Source organism: Phyllobates terribilis, unplaced genomic scaffold (assembly GCF_046119375.1).
Source record: "Phyllobates terribilis strain yellow unplaced genomic scaffold, ASM4611937v1 Scaffold_12__6_contigs__length_324123572, whole genome shotgun sequence".
NCBI lineage: Eukaryota > Metazoa > Chordata > Amphibia > Anura > Dendrobatidae > Phyllobates > Phyllobates terribilis.
This window is the reverse complement of record NW_027362772.1, coordinates 207,563,153-207,582,802: the sequence shown is the minus strand read 5'-3', so window position 1 is coordinate 207,582,802 and position 19,650 is coordinate 207,563,153.

Below are 19,650 nucleotides of genomic sequence, written 5' to 3'. Positions count from 1 at the left end.
TACACCTGAATCTTTTAAACAGATATATTTGTGTCTGAACAGTCAGCGAGACACTACTATTGTTTTTTGTTTATGGAAAAAAGGCCAAAAGCTGGATAATACTAAGATTTGAACCGTGGAACTGCAAAACCACAGTTCTAGTTATCTGGCCTACACCAGAATCTTTTAAACAGATATATTTGTGTCTGAACAGTCAGGGAGACACTATTACTGTTTTTTTTTACGGAAAAAAGGCCAAAAGCTGGATAATACAGAGATTTGAACCGTGGAACTGCAAAACCACAGTTCTAGTTATCTGGCCTACACCAGAATATTTTAAACAGATATATTTGTGTCTGAACAGTCAGGGAGACACTATTACTGTTTTTTTTACGGAAAAAAGGCCAAAAGCTGGATAATACAGAGATTTGAACCGTGGAACTGCAAAACCACAGTTCTAGTTATCTGGCCTACACCAGAATCTTTTAAACAGATATATTTGTGTCTGAACATTCAGGGAGACACTATTACTGTTTTTTTATGGAAAAAAGGCCAAAAGCTGGATAATACTGAGATTTCAACCGTGGAACTGCAAAACTACAGTTCTAGTTATCTGGCCTATACCTGAATCTTTTAAACAGATATATTTGTGTCAGAACAGTCAGCGAGACACTATTACTGGGGTTTCTTTACGGAAGAAAGGCCAAAAGATTGATAATACTGAGATTTGAACCGTGGAACTGCAAAACCACAGTTCTAGTTATCTGGCCTACACCAGAATCTTTTAAACAGATATATTTGTGTCTGAACAGTCAGGGAGACACTGTTACTGTTTTTTTTACGGAAAAAAGGCCAAAAGCTGGATAATACAGAGATTTGAACCGTGGAATTGCAAAACCACAGTTCTAGTTATCTGGCCTACACCAGAATCTTATAAACAGATATATTTGTGTCTGAACAGTCAGCGAGACACTATTACTGGGAGTTTTTTTTACGGAAAAAAGGCCAAAAGATGGATAATACTGAGATTTGAACCGTGCAACTGCAAAACCACAGTTCTAGTTATTTGACCTACACCTGAATCTTTTAAACAGATATATTTGTGTCTGAACAGTCAGCGAGACACTATTACTGTTTTTTTTTTATGGAAAAAAGGCTAAAAGCTGGATAATACTAAGATTTGAACCGTGGAACTGCAAAACCACAGTTCTAGTTATCTGGCCTACACCAGAATCTTTTAAACAGATATATTTGTGTCTGAACAGTCAGGGAGACACTATTACTGTTTTTTTTTACGGAAAAAAGGCCAAAAGCTGGAAAATACAGAGATTTGAACCGTGGAACTGCAAAACCACAGTTCTAGTTATCTGGCCTACACCAGAATATTTTAAACAGATATATTTGTGTCTGAACAGTCAGGGAGACACTATTACTGTTTTTTTTACGGAAAAAAGGCCAAAAGCTGGATAATACAGAGATTTGAACCGTGGAACTGCAAAACCACAGTTCTAGTTATCTGGCCTACACCAGAATCTTTTAAACAGATATATTTGTGTCTGAACATTCAGGGAGACACTATTACTGTTTTTTTTATGGAAAAAAGGCCAAAAGCTGGATAATACTGAGATTTCAACCGTGGAACTGCAAAACCACAGTTCTAGTTATCTGGCCTATACCAGAATCTTTTAAACAAATATATTGGTGTCTGAACAGTCAGCGAGACACTATTACTGTTTTTTTTTACAGAAAAAAGTCCAAAAGCTGGATAATATTGAGATTTGAACCATGGAACTGCTAAACAACAGTTCTTGTTATCTGGCCTACACAAGAATCTTTTAAACAGATATATTGGTGTCTGAACAGTCAGGGAGACACTATTACTGTTTTTTTTTACGGAAAAAAGGCGAAAATCTGGATAATACTGAGATTTGAACCGTGGAACTGCAAAACCACATTTCTAGTTATCTGGCCTACACCAGACTCTTTTAAACAGATATATTTGTGTCAGAACATTCAGGGAGACACTATTACTGTTTTTTTTTATGGAAAAAAGGCCAAAAGCTGGATAATATTGAGATTTGAACCGTGGAACTGCAAAACCACGGTTCTAGTTATCTGGCCTACACCAGAATCTTTTAAACAGATAAATTTGTGTCTGAACAGTCAGGGAGACACTATTACTGTTTTTTTTTTCGTAAAAAAGGCCAAAAGCTGGATAATACAGAGATTTGAACCGTGGAACTGCAAAACCACAGTTCTAGTTATCTGGCCTACACCAGAATCTTTTAAACAGATATATTGGTGTCTGAACAGTCAGGGAGACACTATTACTGTTTTTTTTTAACGGAAAAAAGGCCAAAAGCTGGATAATACTGAGATTTTTACCTTGGAACTGCAAAACCACATATCTAGTTATCTGGCCTACACCAGACTCTTTTAAACAGATATATTTGTGTCAGAACATTCAGGGAGACACTATTACTGGGTTTTTTTATGGAAAAAAGGCCAAAAGCTGGATAATATTGAGATTTGAACCGTGGAACTGCAAAACCACGGTTCTAGTTATCTGGCCGACACCAGAATCTTTTAAACAGATATATTTGTGTCTGAACAGTCAGGGAGACACTATTACTGTTTTTTTTTTCGGAAAAAGGCCAAAAGCTGGATAATACAGATATTTGAACCGTGGAACTGCAAAACCACAGTTCTAGTTATCTGGCCTACACCAGAATCTTTTAAACAGATATATTTGTGTCTGAACAGTCAGGGAGACACTATTACTGGGGTTTTTTTTTACGGAAAAAAGGCCAAAAGCTGGATAATACAGAGATTTGAATCGTGGAACTGCAAAACCACATTTCTAATTATCTGGCCTACACCAGACTCTTTTAAACAGATATATTTGTGTCTGAACAGTCAGGGAGTCACTATTACTGGGTTTTTTTACGGAAAAAGGGGCCAAACACTGGATAATATTGAGATTTGAACCTTGGAACTGCAAAACCACATTTCTAGAAACTGGCCTACACCAGACTCTTTTAAACAGATGTATTTGTGTCTGAACATTCAGGGAGACACTATTACTGTTTTTTTTTATGGAAAAAAGGCCAAAAGCTGGATAATACTGAGATTTCAACCGTGGAACTGCAAAACCACAGTTCTAGTTATCTGGCCTACACCAGAATCTTTTAAACAAATATATTGGTGTCTGAACAGTCAGCGAGACACTATTACTGTTTTTTTTACGGAAAAAAGGCCAAAAGCTGGATAATATTGAGATTTGAACCATGGAACTGCTAAACAACAGTTCTTGTTATCTGGCCTACACAAGAATCTTTTAAACAGATATATTGGTGTCTGAGCAGTCAGGGAGACACTATTACTGTGTTTTTTTTTTATGGAATAAAAGCCAAAAGCTGGATAATATTTAGATTTGAACCATGGAACTGCAAAACCACAGTTCTAGTTATCTGGCCTACACCAGAATCGTTTAAACAGATATATTTGTGTCTGAACAGTCAGCGAGACACTATTACTGGGGTTTTTTTTACGTAAAAAAGGCCAAAAGGTTGATAATACTGAGACTTGAACCGTGGAACTGCAAAACCACACTTCTAGTTATCTGGCCTACACCAGAATCTTTTAAACAAATATATTGGTGACTGAACAGTCAGCGAGACACTGTTACTCTTTTTTTTACGGAAAAAAGGCCAAAAGCTGGATAATACAGAGATTTGAACCGTGGAACTGCAAAACCACAGTTCTAGTTATCTGGCCTACACCAGAATCTTATAAACAGATATATTTGTGTCTGAACAGTCAGCGAGACACTATTACTGGGAGTTTTTTTTACGGAAAAAAGGCCAAAAGATGGATAATACTGAGATTTTAACCGTGCAACTGCAAAACCACAGTTCTAGTTATTTGACCTACACCTGAATCTTTTAAACAGATATATTTGTGTCTGAACAGTCAGCGAGACACTATTATTGTTTTTTTTTTATGGAAAAAAGGCCAAAAGCTGGATAATACTAAGATTTGAACCGTGGAACTGCAAAACCACAGTTCTAGTTATCTGGCCTACACCAGAATCTTTTAAACAGATATATTTGTGTCTGAACAGTCAGGGAGACACTATTACTGTTTTTTTTTTACGGAAAAAAGGCCAAAAGCTGGATAATACAGAGATTTGAACCGTGGAACTGCAAAACCACAGTTCTAGTTATCTGGCCTACACCAGAATATTTTAAAGAGATATATTTGTGTCTGAACAGTCAGGGAGACACTATTACTGTTTTTTTTACGGAAAAAAGGCCAAAAGCTGGATAATACAGAGATTTGAACCGTGGAACTGCAAAACCACAGTTCTAGTTATCTGGCCTACACCAGAATCTTTTAAACAGATATATTTGTGTCTGAACATTCAGGGAGACACTATTACTGTTTTTTTTATGGAAAAAAGGCCAAAAGCTGGATAATACTGAGATTTCAACCGTGGAACTGCAAAACCACAGTTCTAGTTATCTGGCCTATACCTGAATCTTTTAAACAGATATATTTGTGTCAGAACAGTCAGCGAGACACTATTACTGGGGTTTTTTTACGGAAGAAAGGCCAAAAGATTGATAATACTGAGATTTGAACCGTGGAACTGCAAAACCACAGTTCTAGTTATCTGGCCTACACCAGAATCTTTTAAACAGATATATTTGTGTCTGAACAGTCAGGGAGACACTATTACTGGGAGTTTTTTTTACGGAAAAAAGGCCAAAAGATGGATAATACTGAGATTTGAACCGTGCAACTGCAAAACCACAGTTCTAGTTATTTGACCTACACCTGAATCTTTTAAACAGATATATTTGTGTCTGAACAGTCAGCGAGACACTATTACTGTTTTTTTTTTATGGAAAAAAGGCCAAAAGCTGGATAATACTAAGATTTGAACCGTGGAACTGCAAAACCACAGTTCTAGTTATCTGGCCTACACCAGAATCTTATAAACAGATATATTTGTGTCTGAACACTCAGCGATAAACTATTACTGGGAGTTTTTTTTACGGAAAAAAGGCCAAAAGATGGATAATACTGAGATTTGAACCGTGCAACTGCAAAACCACAGTTCTAGTTATTTGACCTACACCTGAATCTTTTAAACAGATATATTTGTGTCTGAACAGTCAGCGAGACACTATTACTGTTTTTTTTTTATGGAAAAAAGGCCAAAAGCTGGATAATACTAAGATTTGAACCGTGGAACTGCAAAACCACAGTTCTAGTTATCTGGCCTACACCAGAATCTTTTAAACAGATATATTTGTGTCTGAACAGTCAGGGAGACACTATTACTGTTTTTTTTTACGGAAAAAAGGCCAAAAGCTGGATAATACAGAGATTTGAACCGTGGAACTGCAAAACCACAGTTCTAGTTATCTGGCCTATACCAGAATCTTTTAAACAGATATATTTGTGTCTGAACATTCAGGGAGACACTATTACTGTTTTTTTTTATGGAAAAAAGGCCAAAAGCTGGATAATACTGAGATTTCAACCGTGGAACTGCAAAACCACAGTTCTAGTTATCTGGCCTATACCAGAATCTTTTAAACAAATATATTGGTGTCTGAACAGTCAGCGAGACACTATTACTGTTTTTTTTTTACAGAAAAAAGTCCAAAAGCTGGATAATATTGAGATTTGAACCATGGAACTGCTAAACAACAGTTCTTGTTATCTGGCCTACACCAGACTCTTTTAAACAGATATATTTGTGTCAGAACATTCAGGGAGACACTATTACTGTTTTTTTTTATGGAAAAAAGGCCAAAAGCTGGATAATATTGAGATTTGAACCGTGGAACTGCAAAACCACGGTTCTAGTTATCTGGCCTACACCAGAATCTTTTAAACAGATAAATTTGTGTCTGAACAGTCAGGGAGACACTATTACTGTTTTTTTTTTCGTAAAAAAGGCCAAAAGCTGGATAATACAGAGATTTGAACCGTGGAACTGCAAAACCACAGTTCTAGTTATCTGGCCTACACCAGAATCTTTTAAACAGATATATTGGTGTCTGAACAGTCAGGGAGACACTATTACTGTTTTTTTTTTAACGGAAAAAAGGCCAAAAGCTGGATAATACTGAGATTTTTACCTTGGAACTGCAAAACCACATATCTAGTTATCTGGCCTACACCAGACTCTTTTAAACAGATATATTTGTGTCAGAACATTCAGGGAGACACTATTACTGGGTTTTTTTATGGAAAAAAGGCCAAAAGCTGGATAATATTGAGATTTGAACCGTGGAACTGCAAAACCACGGTTCTAGTTATCTGGCCGACACCAGAATCTTTTAAACAGATATATTTGTGTCTGAACAGTCAGGGAGACACTATTACTGTTTTTTTTTTCGGAAAAAGGCCAAAAGCTGGATAATACAGATATTTGAACCGTGGAACTGCAAAACCACAGTTCTAGTTATCTGGCCTACACCAGAATCTTTTAAACAGATATATTTGTGTCTGAACAGTCAGGGAGACACTATTACTGGGGGTTTTTTTACGGAAAAAAGGCCAAAAGCTGGATAATACAGAGATTTGAACCGTGGAACTGCAAAACCACATTTCTAATTATCTGGCCTACACCAGACTCTTTTAAACAGATATATTTGTGTCTGAACAGTCAGGGAGTCACTATTACTGGGTTTTTTTACGGAAAAAGGGGCCAAACACTGGATAATATTGAGATTTGAACCTTGGAACTGCAAAACCACATTTCTAGAAACTGGCCTACACCAGACTCTTTTAAACAGATATATTTGTGTCTGAACATTCAGGGAGACACTATTACTGGTTTTTTTTATGGAAAAAAGGCCAAAAGCTGGATAATACTGAGATTTCAACCGTGGAACTGCAAAACCACAGTTCTAGTTATCTGGCCTACACCAGAATCTTTTAAACAAATATATTGGTGTCTGAACAGTCAGCGAGACACTATTACTGTTTTTTTTACGGAAAAAAGGCCAAAAGCTGGATAATATTGAGATTTGAACCATGGAACTGCTAAACAACAGTTCTTGTTATCTGGCCTACACAAGAATCTTTTAAACAGATATATTGGTGTCTGAGCAGTCAGGGAGACACTATTACTGTGTTTTTTTTATGGAATAAAGGCCAAAAGCTGGATAATATTTAGATTTGAACCATGGAACTGCAAAACCACAGTTCTAGTTATCTGGCCTACACCAGAATCGTTTAAACAGATATATTTGTGTCTGAACAGTCAGCAAGACACTATTACTGGGGGTTTTTTTACGGAAAAAAGGCCAAAAGGTTGATAATACTGAGATTTGAACCGTGGAACTGCAAAACCACACTTCTAGTTATCTGGCCTACACCAGAATCTTTTAAACAAATATATTGGTGACTGAACAGTCAGCGAGACACTATTACTGTTTTTTTTCACAGAAAAAAGGCCAAAAGCTGGATAATACTGAGATTTGAACCGTGGAGCTGCAAAACCACATTTCTAGTTATCTGGCCTACACCAGACTCTTTTAAACAGATATATTCGTGTCAGAACATTCAGGGAGACACTATTACTGTTTTTTTTTATGGAAAAAAGGCCAAAAGCTGGATAATATTGTAATTTGAACCGTGGAACTGCAAAACCACAGTTCTAGTTATCTGGCCTACACCAGAATCTTTTAAACAGATATATTTGTGTCTGAACAGTAAGGAAGACACTATTACTGTTTTTTTTATGGAAAAAAGGCCAAAGGCTGGATAATACTGAGATTTGAATCGTGGAACTGCAAAACCACATTTCTAATTATCTGGCCTACACCAGACTCTTTTAAACAGATATATTTGTGTCTGAACAGTCAGAGAGACACTATTACTGGGTTTTTTTTACACAAAAAAGGCCAAAAGCTGGATAATACTGAGATTTGAACTGTGGAACTGCAAAACCACAGTTCTAGTTATCTGGCCTACACCAGACTCTTTTAAACAGATATATTTATGTCTGAACAGTCAGGGAGACACTATTACTGTTTTTTTTTAAGGAAAAAGGCCAAGACATGGATAATACAGAGATTTCAACCGTGGAACTGCAAAACCACATTTCTAGTTATGTGGCCTACACCAGAATCTTTTAAACAGATATATTTGAGTCTGGACAGTCAGCGATACACTATTACTGGGGTTTTTTTTATGGAAAAACGGCCAAAAAATGGATAATACTGAGATTTGAACCGTAGAACTGCAAAACCACAGTTCTAGTTATCTGGCCTACACCAGAATCTTTAAAACAGATATATTTGTGTCTGCATAGTCAGCGAGACAATATTACTGTTTTTTTTTTATCGAAAAAAGACCAAAAGCTGGATAATACTGAGATTTGAACAGTGGAACTGCAAAACCACAGTTCTAGTTATCTGGCCTACACCAGAATCTTTAAAACAGATATATTTGTGTCTGCATAGTCAGCGAGACAATATTACTGTTTTTTTTTTATCGAAAAAAGACCAAAAGCTGGATAATACTGAGATTTGAACCGTGGAACTGCAAAACCACACTTCTAGTTATCTGGCCTACACCAGAATCTTTTAAACAAATATATTGGTGACTGAACAGTCAGCGAGACACTATTACTGTTTTTTTTCACAGAAAAAAGGCCAAAAGCTGGATAATACTGAGATTTGAACCGTGGAGCTGCAAAACCACATTTCTAGTTATCTGGCCTACACCAGACTCTTTTAAACAGATATATTCGTGTCAGAACATTCAGGGAGACACTATTACTGTTTTTTTTTATGGAAAAAAGGCCAAAAGCTGGATAATATTGTAATTTGAACCGTGGAACTGCAAAACCACAGTTCTAGTTATCTGGCCTACACCAGAATCTTTTAAACAGATATATTTGTGTCTGAACAGTCAGGAAGACACTATTACTGTTTTTTTTATGGAAAAAAGGCCAAAGGCTGGATAATACAGAGATTTGAATCGTGGAACTGCAAAACCACATTTCTAATTATCTGGCCTACACCAGACTCTTTTAAACAGATATATTTGTGTCTGAACAGTCAGAGAGACACTATTACTGGGTTTTTTTTACACAAAAAAGGCCAAAAGCTGGATAATACTGAGATTTGAACTGTGGAACTGCAAAACCACAGTTCTAGTTATCTGGCCTACACCAGACTCTTTTAAACAGATATATTTATGTCTGAACAGTCAGGGAGACACTATTACTGTTTTTTTTTAAGGAAAAAGGCCAAGACATGGATAATACAGAGATTTCAACCGTGGAACTGCAAAACCACATTTCTAGTTATGTGGCCTACACCAGAATCTTTTAAACAGATATATTTGAGTCTGGACAGTCAGCGATACACTATTACTGGGGTTTTTTTTATGGAAAAACGGCCAAAAAATGGATAATACTGAGATTTGAACCGTGGAACTGCAAAACCACAGTTCTAGTTATCTGGCCTACACCAGAATCTTTAAAACAGATATATTTGTGTCTGCATAGTCAGCGAGACAATATTACTGTTTTTTTTTTATCGAAAAAAGACCAAAAGCTGGATAATACTGAGATTTGAACAGTGGAACTGCAAAACCACAGTTCTAGTTATCTGGCCTACACCAGAATCTTTTAAACAGATATATTTGTGTCTGAACAGTCAGGGAGACACTATTACTGTTTTTTTTTACAGAAAAAAGGCCAAGAGCTGGATAATACTGAGATTTGAACCGTGGAACTGCAAAACCACATTTCTAGATATCTGGCCTACACCAGACTCTATTAAACAGATATATTTGTGTCTGAACAGTCAGGGAGACACTATTACTGTTTTTTTTTACGGAAAAAAAGGCCAAAAGCTGGAAAATACTGAGATTTCAACCATGGAACTGCAAAAGCACAGTTTTAGTTATCTGGCCTACACCAGACTCTTTTAAACAGATATATTTGTGTCTGAACAGTCAGGGAGACACTATTACTGTTTTTTTTTACAGAAAAAATGCCAAAAGCTGGATAATACAGAGATTTGAACCGTGGAACTGCAAAACCACAGTTCTAGTTATCTGGCCTACACCAGAATCTTTTAAACAGATATATTTATGTCTGAACAGTCAGGGAGACACTATTACTGTTTTTTTTTACGGAAAAAAGGCCAAAATATGGATAATACAGAGATTTGAACCATGGAACTGCAAAACCACAGTTCTAGTTATGTGGCCTACACCAGAATCTTTTAAACAGATATATTTGTGTCTGAACAGTCAGCGATACACTATTACTGTTTTTTTTTATCGAAAAAAGGCCAAAAGCTGGATAATACTGAGATTTGAACAGTGGAACTGCAAAACCACATTTCTAGTTATGTGGCCTACACCAGACTCTTTTAAACAGATATATTTGTGTCTGAACAGTCAGGGAGACACTAGTACTGGGTTTTTTTACGGAAAAAAGGCCAAAAGCTGGATAATACTGAGATTTGAACCGTGGAACAGCAAAATCACAGTTCTAGTTATCTGGCCTACACCAGACTCTTTTAAACAGATATATTTGTGTCTGAACATTCAGTGAGACACTATTACTGGGTTTTTTTGCGGAAAAAAGGCCAAAAGCTGTATAATACTGAGATTTGAACCGTGGAACTGAAAAATCACATTTCTAGTTATCTGGCCTACACCAGACTCTTTTAAACAGATATATTTGTGTCTGAACAGTCAGGGAGACACTATTACTGTTTTTTTTTACGGAAAAAAGGCCAAAAGCTGGATAATATTGAGATTTGAACCATGGAACTGCAAAAGCACAGTTCTAGTTGTCTGGCCTACAGCAGACTCTTTTAAACAGATATATTTGTGTCTGAACAGTCAGGGAGACACTATTACTGTTTTATTTTACAGAAAAAATGCCAAAAGCTGGATAATACAGAGATTTGAACCGTGGAACTGCAAAACCAAAGTTCTAGTTATTTGGCCTACACCAGAATCTTTTAAACAGATATATTTATGTCTGAACAGTCAGGGAGACACTATTACTGTTTTTTTTTACGGAAAAAAGGCCAAAATATGGATAATACAGAGATTTGAACCATGGAACTGCAAAACCACAGTTCTAGTTATGTGGCCTACACCAGAATCTTTTAAACAGATATATTTGTGTCTGAACAGTCAGCGAGACACTATTGCTGGGGGTTTTTTTACGGAAAAAAGGCCAAAAGATGGATAATACTGAGATTTGAACCGTGGAACTGCAAAACCACAGTTCTAGTTATCTGGCCTACACCAGAATCTTTTAAACAGATATATTTGTGTCTGAACAGTCAGCGAGACACTATTACTGTTTTTTTTTATCGAAAAAAGGCCAAAAGCTGGATAATACTGAGATTTGAACAGTGGAACTGCAAAACCACATTTCTGGTTATGTGGCCTACACCAGACTCTTTTAAACAGATATATTTGTGTCTGAACAGTCAGGGAGACACTATTACTTTTTTTTTTACGGAAAAAAGGCCAAAAGTTGGATAATACAGAGATTTGAACCGTGGAACTGCAAAAGCACAGTTCTAGTTATCTGGCCTACACCAGAATCTTTTAAACAGATATATTTGTGTCTGAACAGTCAGGGAGACACTATTACTGTTTTTTTTACAGAAAAAATGCCAAAGGCTGGATAATACAGAGATTTGAACCGTGGAACTGTAAAACCACATTTCTAGTTATCTGGCCTACACCAGACTCTTTTAAACAGATATATTTGTGTCTGAACATTCAGTGAGACACTATTACTGGGTTTTTTTGTGGAAAAAAGGCCAAACCTGTATAATACTGAGATTTGAACCGTGGAACTGCAAAATCACATTTCTAGTTATCTGGCCTACACCAGACTCTTTTAAACAGATATATTTGTGTCTGAACAGTCAGGGAGACACTATTACTGTTTTATTTTACGGAAAAAAGGCCAAAAGCTGGATAATACTGAGATTTGAACCATGGAACTGCAAAAGCACAATTCTAGTTATCTGGCCTACACCAGACTCTTTTAAACAGATATATTTGTGTCTGAACTGTTAGGGAGACACTATTACTGTTTTTTTTTATGGAAAAAAGGCCAAAAGCTGGATAATACTGAGATTTGAACCGTGGAACTGCAAAAGCACAGTTCTAGTTATCTGGCCTACACCAGAATCTTTTAAACAGATATATTTGTGTCTGAACAGTCAGGGAGACACTATTTCTGTTTTTTTTTACATGAAAAATGCCAAAAGCTGGATAATACTGAGATTTGAACCGTGGAACTGCAAAACCACATTTCTAGTTATCTGGCCTACACCAGACTCTTTTAAACAGATATATTTGTGTCTGAACATTCAGGGAGACACTATTACTGGGTTTTTTTTACGGAAAAAAAGCCAAAATCTGTATAATATTGAGATTTGAACCGTGGAACTGCAAAACCACATTTCTAGAAACTGGCCTACACCAGACTCTTTTAAACAGATATATTTGTGTCTGAACAGTCAGGGAGACACTATTACTGGGGGTTTTTTTACGGAAAAAAGGCCAAAAGATGGATAATACTGAGATTTGAACCGTGGAACTGCAAAAGCACAGTTCTAGTTATCTGGCCTACACCAGAATCTTTTAAACAGATATATTTGTGTCTGAACAGTCAGTGAGACACTATTACTGGGGGTTTTTTTACGGAAAAAATGCCAAAAGATTGATAATACTGAGATTTGAACCGTGGAACTGCAAAACCACAGTTCTAGTTATCTGGCCTACACCAGAATCTTTTAAACAGATATATTTGTGTCTGAACAATTAGCTAGACACTATTACTGTTTTTTTTCATGGAAAAAAGGCCAAAAGCTGGATAATACTGAGATTTGAACCGTGGAACTGCAAAACCATAGTTCTAGTTATCTGGCCTACACCAGAATCTTTTAAACAGATATATTTATGTCTGAACAGTCATGGAGACACTATTACTGTTTTTTTTAATGGAAAAAAGGCCAAAATATGGATAATACAGAGATTTGAACCGTGGAACTGTAAAACCACAGTTCAAGTTATGTGGCCTACACCAGAATCGTTTAAACAGATATATTTGTGTCTGAACAGTCAGTGAGACACTATTACTGTTTTTTTTTATCGAAAAAAGGCCAAAAGCTGGATAATACTGAGATTTGAACAGTGGAACTGCAAAACCACATTTCTAGTTATGTGGCCTACACCAGACTCTTTTAAACAGATATATTTGTGTCTGAACAGTCAGGGAGACACTATTACTGGGTTTTTTTGTGGAAAAAAGGCCAAAAGCTGTATAATACTGAGATTTGAACCGTGGAACTGAAAAATCACCTTTCTAGTTATCTGGCCTACACCAGACTCTTTTAAACAGATATATTTGTGTCTGAACAGTCAGGGAGACACTATTACTGTGTTTTTTTACGGAAAAAAGGCAAAAAGCTGGATAATACTGAGATTTGAACCGTGGAACTGCAAAAGCACAGTTCTAGTTATCTGGCCTACACCAGACTCTTTTAAACAGATATATTTGTGTCTGAACTGTCAGGGAGACACTATTACTGTTTTTTCTTACGGAAAAAAGGCCAAAAGCTGTATAATATTGAGATTTGAACCATGGAACTGCAAAACCACAGTTCTAGTTATCTGGCCTACACCAGACTCTTTTAAACAGATATATTTGTGTCTGAACAGTCAGGGAGACACTATTACTGTTTTTTTTACGGAAAAAAGGCCAAAAGCTGGATAATACTGAGATTTGAACCATGGAACTGCAAAAGCACAGTTCTAGTTATCTGGCCTACACCAGAATCTTTTAAACAGATATATTTGTGTCTGAACAGTCAGGGAGACTCTATTTCTGTTTTTTTTTTACATAAAAAATGCCAAAAGCTGGATAATACTGAGATTTCAACCGTGGAACTGCAAAACCACATTTCTAGTTATCTGGTCTACACCAGACTCTTTTAAACAGATATATTTGTGTCTGAACATTCAGGGAGACACTATTACTGGGTTTTTTTTACGGAAAAAAAGCCAAAAGCTGTATAATATTGAGATTTGAACCGTGGAACTGCAAAACCACATTTCTAGAAACTGGCCTACACCAGACTCTTTTAAACAGATATATTTGTGTCTGAAAAGTCAGGGAGACACTATTACTGGGGTTTTTTTACGGAAAAAAGGCCAAAAGATGGATAATACTGAGATTTGAACCGTGGAACTGCAAAAGCACAGTTCTAGTTATCTGGCCTACACCAGAATCTTTTAAACAGATATATTTGTGTCTGAACAGTCAGCGAGACACTATTACTGGGGGGTTTTTTTACGGAAAAAAGGCCAAAAGATTGATAATACTGAGATTTGAACCGTGGAACTGCAAAACCACAGTTCTAGTTATCTGGCCTACACCAGAATCTTTTAAACAGATATATTTGTGTCTGAACAATTAGCGAGACACTATTACTGTTTTTTTTCATGGAAAAAAGGCCAAAAGCTGGATAATACTGAGATTTGAACCGTGGAACTGCAAAACCATAGTTCTAGTTATCTGGCCTACATCAGAATCTTTTAAACAGATATATTTATGTCTGAACAGTCAGGGAGACACTATTACTGTTTTTTTTATAAAAAAAAAGGCCAAAATATGGATAATACAGAGATTTGAACCGTGTAATTGCAAAACCACAGTTCAAGTTATGTGGCCTACACCAGAATCATTTAAACAGATATATTTGTGTCTGAACAGTCAGCGAGACACTATTACTGGGGTTTTTTTTACTGAAAAAAGGCCAAAAGATGGATAATACTGAGATTTGAACCGTGGAACTGAAAAACCACACTTCTAATTATCTGGCCTACACCTGAATCTTTTAAACAGATATATTTGTGTCTGAACAGTCAGGGAGACACTATTACTGTTATTTTTTTACAGAAAAAATGCCAAAAGCTGGATAATACTGATATTTGCACTGTGAAACTGCAAAACCACAGTTCTAGTTATCTGGCCTACACCAGAATCTTTTAAACAGATATATTTATGTCTGAAGAGTCAGGGAGACACTATTCCTGTTTGTTTTTACGGAAAAAAGGCCAAAATATGGATAATACAGAGATTTGAACTGTGGAACTGCAAAACCACAGAGAAACAGAGAGACGTATTGCTAGGGAAAGTAGATCAAATCCCAAACAGTTCTTTACTTATATAAATAGTAAAAGGATTAAATCGGATAATATTGGACCGATAAAAAGTGAGGAAGGCAAAATCATAGAGAAAGATGAGGATAAAGCTAATCTATTAAATATTTTTTTTTCGACAACTTTCACAAAGGAAATAGAACTAACAGGAGAAAAGAGAAGTGACAAGCTTAGTCCTCCACTAAGTATGACTAATCTAACCCAAGTTGAAGTACAGAAACGCCTCAGTAACATTAAAATAAACAAATCACCAGGACCTGATGGCATACACCCACGGGTACTAAGGGAACTAAGTAATGTGATAGACAGACCGTTATATCTTATATTTAAGGACTTTGTTGAGACTGGGTCTGTACCACTTGATTGGCGACAGGCGAATGTAGTGCCAATATTCAAAAAGGGAGCGAAAAGTGACGCCGGGAACTTTCGGCCGGTGAGTCTGACGTCCGTTGTGGGCAAAATTTTTGAAAGCTTCATTAAAGAGGCAATTACGGAGCATCTTGATGCTAATAATCTTTTAATCCCGAACCAACATGGATTCATGAGGAATCGCTCCTGCCAAACAAACCTGATTGACTTCTACGAGGAGGTTAGCTCTCGATTAGATCAGGGGGAACCAGTGGATGTCGTGTATCTCGACTTCTCAAAAGCTTTCGATAGCGTGCCACATAATAGGTTGGTATACAAAATGAGAATGATGGGGCTGGGGGAAAATGTCTGCAAGTGGGTAGCTAACTGGCTAAAGGATAGAAGGCAGAGGGTGGTTATAAATGGAATATTCTCAGATTGGGTAAGCGTCACTAGTGGGGTACCACAGGGGTCTGTACTAGGCCCAATGTTATTTAATATCTTTATTAACGACATGGTCAACGGGATGAATAGTAAAATATCAATATTTGCAGATGACACAAAGTTATGTAAAACAATTAATACAAAAGAGGACAGTGCAGACCTACAGAGGGATTTGGATAAGCTGGGTAGGTGGAGCATTAAATGGCAAATGAGGTTTAGCGAGGAGAAATGTAAGGTCATACATGTGGGAAGGAAAAATGGAAGTCACCAGTACTCACTGAATGGGAAATCATTGGGGAATTCAGAGATGGAGAAGGACTTGGGCATCTTGATTGATAGCAAACTAAATTGGAGTGCCCAAAGTCAGGCCGCTGCTGTAAGGGCAAACAGGGTAATGGGATGTATCAGAAGAGGTATAGCTGCAAAGGATGAGAACATTGTTCTTCCACTGTACAAAGCACTGGTCAGACCACACTTGGAATACTGTGCTCAGTTATGGGCCCCAATATATAGAAAGGATATAAATGAGCTTGAAAAGGTACAAAGGAGGGCAACAAAATTAATAAAGGGAATGGAGGGACTGCAATACCCAGAGAGGTTGGCAAAACTAGGACTATTCAGCCTGGAAAAGAGAAGGTTGAGGGGGGACATAATAAATGTGTACAAATATGTTAGGGGACAGTATAGAGATCTTGCCCGGGATTTGTTCAAAAGGAGGGATATTACGGTAACAAGAGGGCATTCACTAAGACTGGAAGAGAAAAGGTTTCAGCACCAGCATAGGAAGGGGTTCTTTACGGTAAGAGCAGTGAGAATATGGAATTCACTGAGTGAGGAGACGGTAATGTCAGATTCACTACACCAGTTCATGCCGGGACTGGATGCATTTCTAGATACTAGGCAGATTTCAGCATATACTTAAAAATAAAATAGTATGTTGATACAGGGATTTATTCTGACTGCTGGTTTCAGAGTCGGGAGGGAATTTTTCCTCAGGTGAAGATTGGCTAAATCATTAGGGGTTTTTGCCCTCCTCTGGATCAACTTTAGCAATTACAGAACTAACAGGTCGAACTTGATGGATGCAAGTCTTTATTCGGCTTTACAAACTATGTTACTATGTTACTAGTTATGTGGCCTACACCAGAATCTTTTAAACAGATATATTTGTGTCTGAACAGTCAGCGAGACACTATTACTGTTTTTTTTTATCGAAAAAAGGCCAAAAGCTGGATAATACTGAGATTTGAACAGTGGAACTGCAAAACCACATTTCTGGTTATGTGGCCTACACCAGACTCTTTTAAACAGATATATTTGTGTCTGAACAGTCAGGGAGACACTATTACTTTTTTTTTTACGGAAAAAAGGCCAAAAGTTGGATAATACAGAGATTTGAACCGTGGAACTGCAAAAGCACAGTTCTAGTTATCTGGCCTACACCAGAATCTTTTAAACAGATATATTTGTGTCTGAACAGTCAGGGAGACACTATTACTGTTTTTTTTACAGAAAAAATGCCAAAAGCTGGATAATACAGAGATTTGAACCGTGGAACTGTAAAACCACATTTCTAGTTATCTGGCCTACACCAGACTCTTTTAAACAGATATATTTGTGTCTGAACATTCAGTGAGACACTATTACTGGGTTTTTTTGTGGAAAAAAGGCCAAACCTGTATAATACTGAGATTTGAACCGTGGAACTGCAAAATCACATTTCTAGTTATCTGGCCTACACCAGACTCTTTTAAACAGATATATTTGTGTCTGAACAGTCAGGGAGACACTATTACTGTTTTATTTTACGGAAAAAAGGCCAAAAGCTGGATAATACTGAGATTTGAACCGTGGAACTGCAAAAGCACAATTCTAGTTATCTGGCCTACACCAGACTCTTTTAAACAGATATATTTGTGTCTGAACTGTTAGGGAGACACTATTACTGGTTTTTCTTACGGAAAAAAGGCCAAAAGCTGTATAATATTGAGATTTGAACCATGGAACTGCAAAACCACAGTTCTAGTTATCTGGCCTACACCAGACTCTTTTAAACAGATATATTTGTGTCTGAACAGTCAGGGAGACACTATTACTGTTTTTTTTATGGAAAAAAGGCCAAAAGCTGGATAATACTGAGATTTGAACCGTGGAACTGCAAAAGCACAGTTCTAGTTATCTGGCCTACACCAGAATCTTTTAAACAGATATATTTGTGTCTGAACAGTCAGGGAGACACTATTTCTGTTTTTTTTTTACATGAAAAATGCCAAAAGCTGGATAATACTGAGATTTGAACCGTGGAACTGCAAAACCACATTTCTAGTTATCTGGCCTACACCAGACTCTTTTAAACAGATATATTTGTGTCTGAACATTCAGGGAGACACTATTACTGGGTTTTTTTTACGGAAAAAAAGCCAAAATCTGTATAATATTGAGATTTGAACCGTGGAACTGCAAAACCACATTTCTAGAAACTGGCCTACACCAGACTCTTTTAAACAGATATATTTGTGTCTGAACAGTCAGGGAGACACTATTACTGGGGTTTTTTTTACGGAAAAAAGGCCAAAAGATGGATAATACTGAGATTTGAACCGTGGAACTGCAAAAGCACAGTTCTAGTTATCTGGCCTACACCAGAATCTTTTAAACAGATATATTTGTGTCTGAACAGTCAGTGAGACACTATTACTGGGGGTTTTTTTACGGAAAAAATGCCAAAAGATTGATAATACTGAGATTTGAACCGTGGAACTGCAAAACCACAGTTCTAGTTATCTGGCCTACACCAGAATCTTTTAAACAGATATATTTGTGTCTGAACAATTAGCGAGACACTATTACTGTTTTTTTTCATGGAAAAAAGGCCAAAAGCTGGATAATACTGAGATTTGAACCGTGGAACTGCAAAACCATAGTTCTAGTTATCTGGCCTACACCAGAATCTTTTAAACAGATATATTTATGTCTGAACAGTCATGGAGACACTATTACTGTTTTTTTTAATGGAAAAAAGGCCAAAATATGGATAATACAGAGATTTGAACCGTGGAACTGCAAAACCACAGTTCAAGTTATGTGGCCTACACCAGAATCGTTTAAACAGATATATTTGTGTCTGAACAGTCAGCGAGACACTATTACTGTTTTTTTTTATCGAAAAAAGGCCAAAAGCTGGATAATACTGAGATTTGAACAGTGGAACTGCAAAACCACATTTCTAGTTATGTGGCCTACACCAGACTCTTTTAAACAGATATATTTGTGTCTGAACAGTCAGGGAGACACTATTACTGGGTTTTTTTGTGGAAAAAAGGCCAAAAGCTGTATAATACTGAGATTTGAACCGTGGAACTGAAAAATCACATTTCTAGTTATCTGGCCTACACCAGACTCTTTTAAACAGATATATTTGTGTCTGAACAGTCAGGGAGACACTATTACTGTTTTTTTTTACGGAAAAAAGGCAAAAAGCTGGATAATACTGAGATTTGAACCGTGGAACTGCAAAAGCACAGTTCTAGTTATCTGGCCTACACCAGACTCTTTTAAACAGATATATTTGTGTCTGAACTGTCAGGGAGACACTATTACTGGTTTTTCTTACGGAAAAAAGGCCAAAAG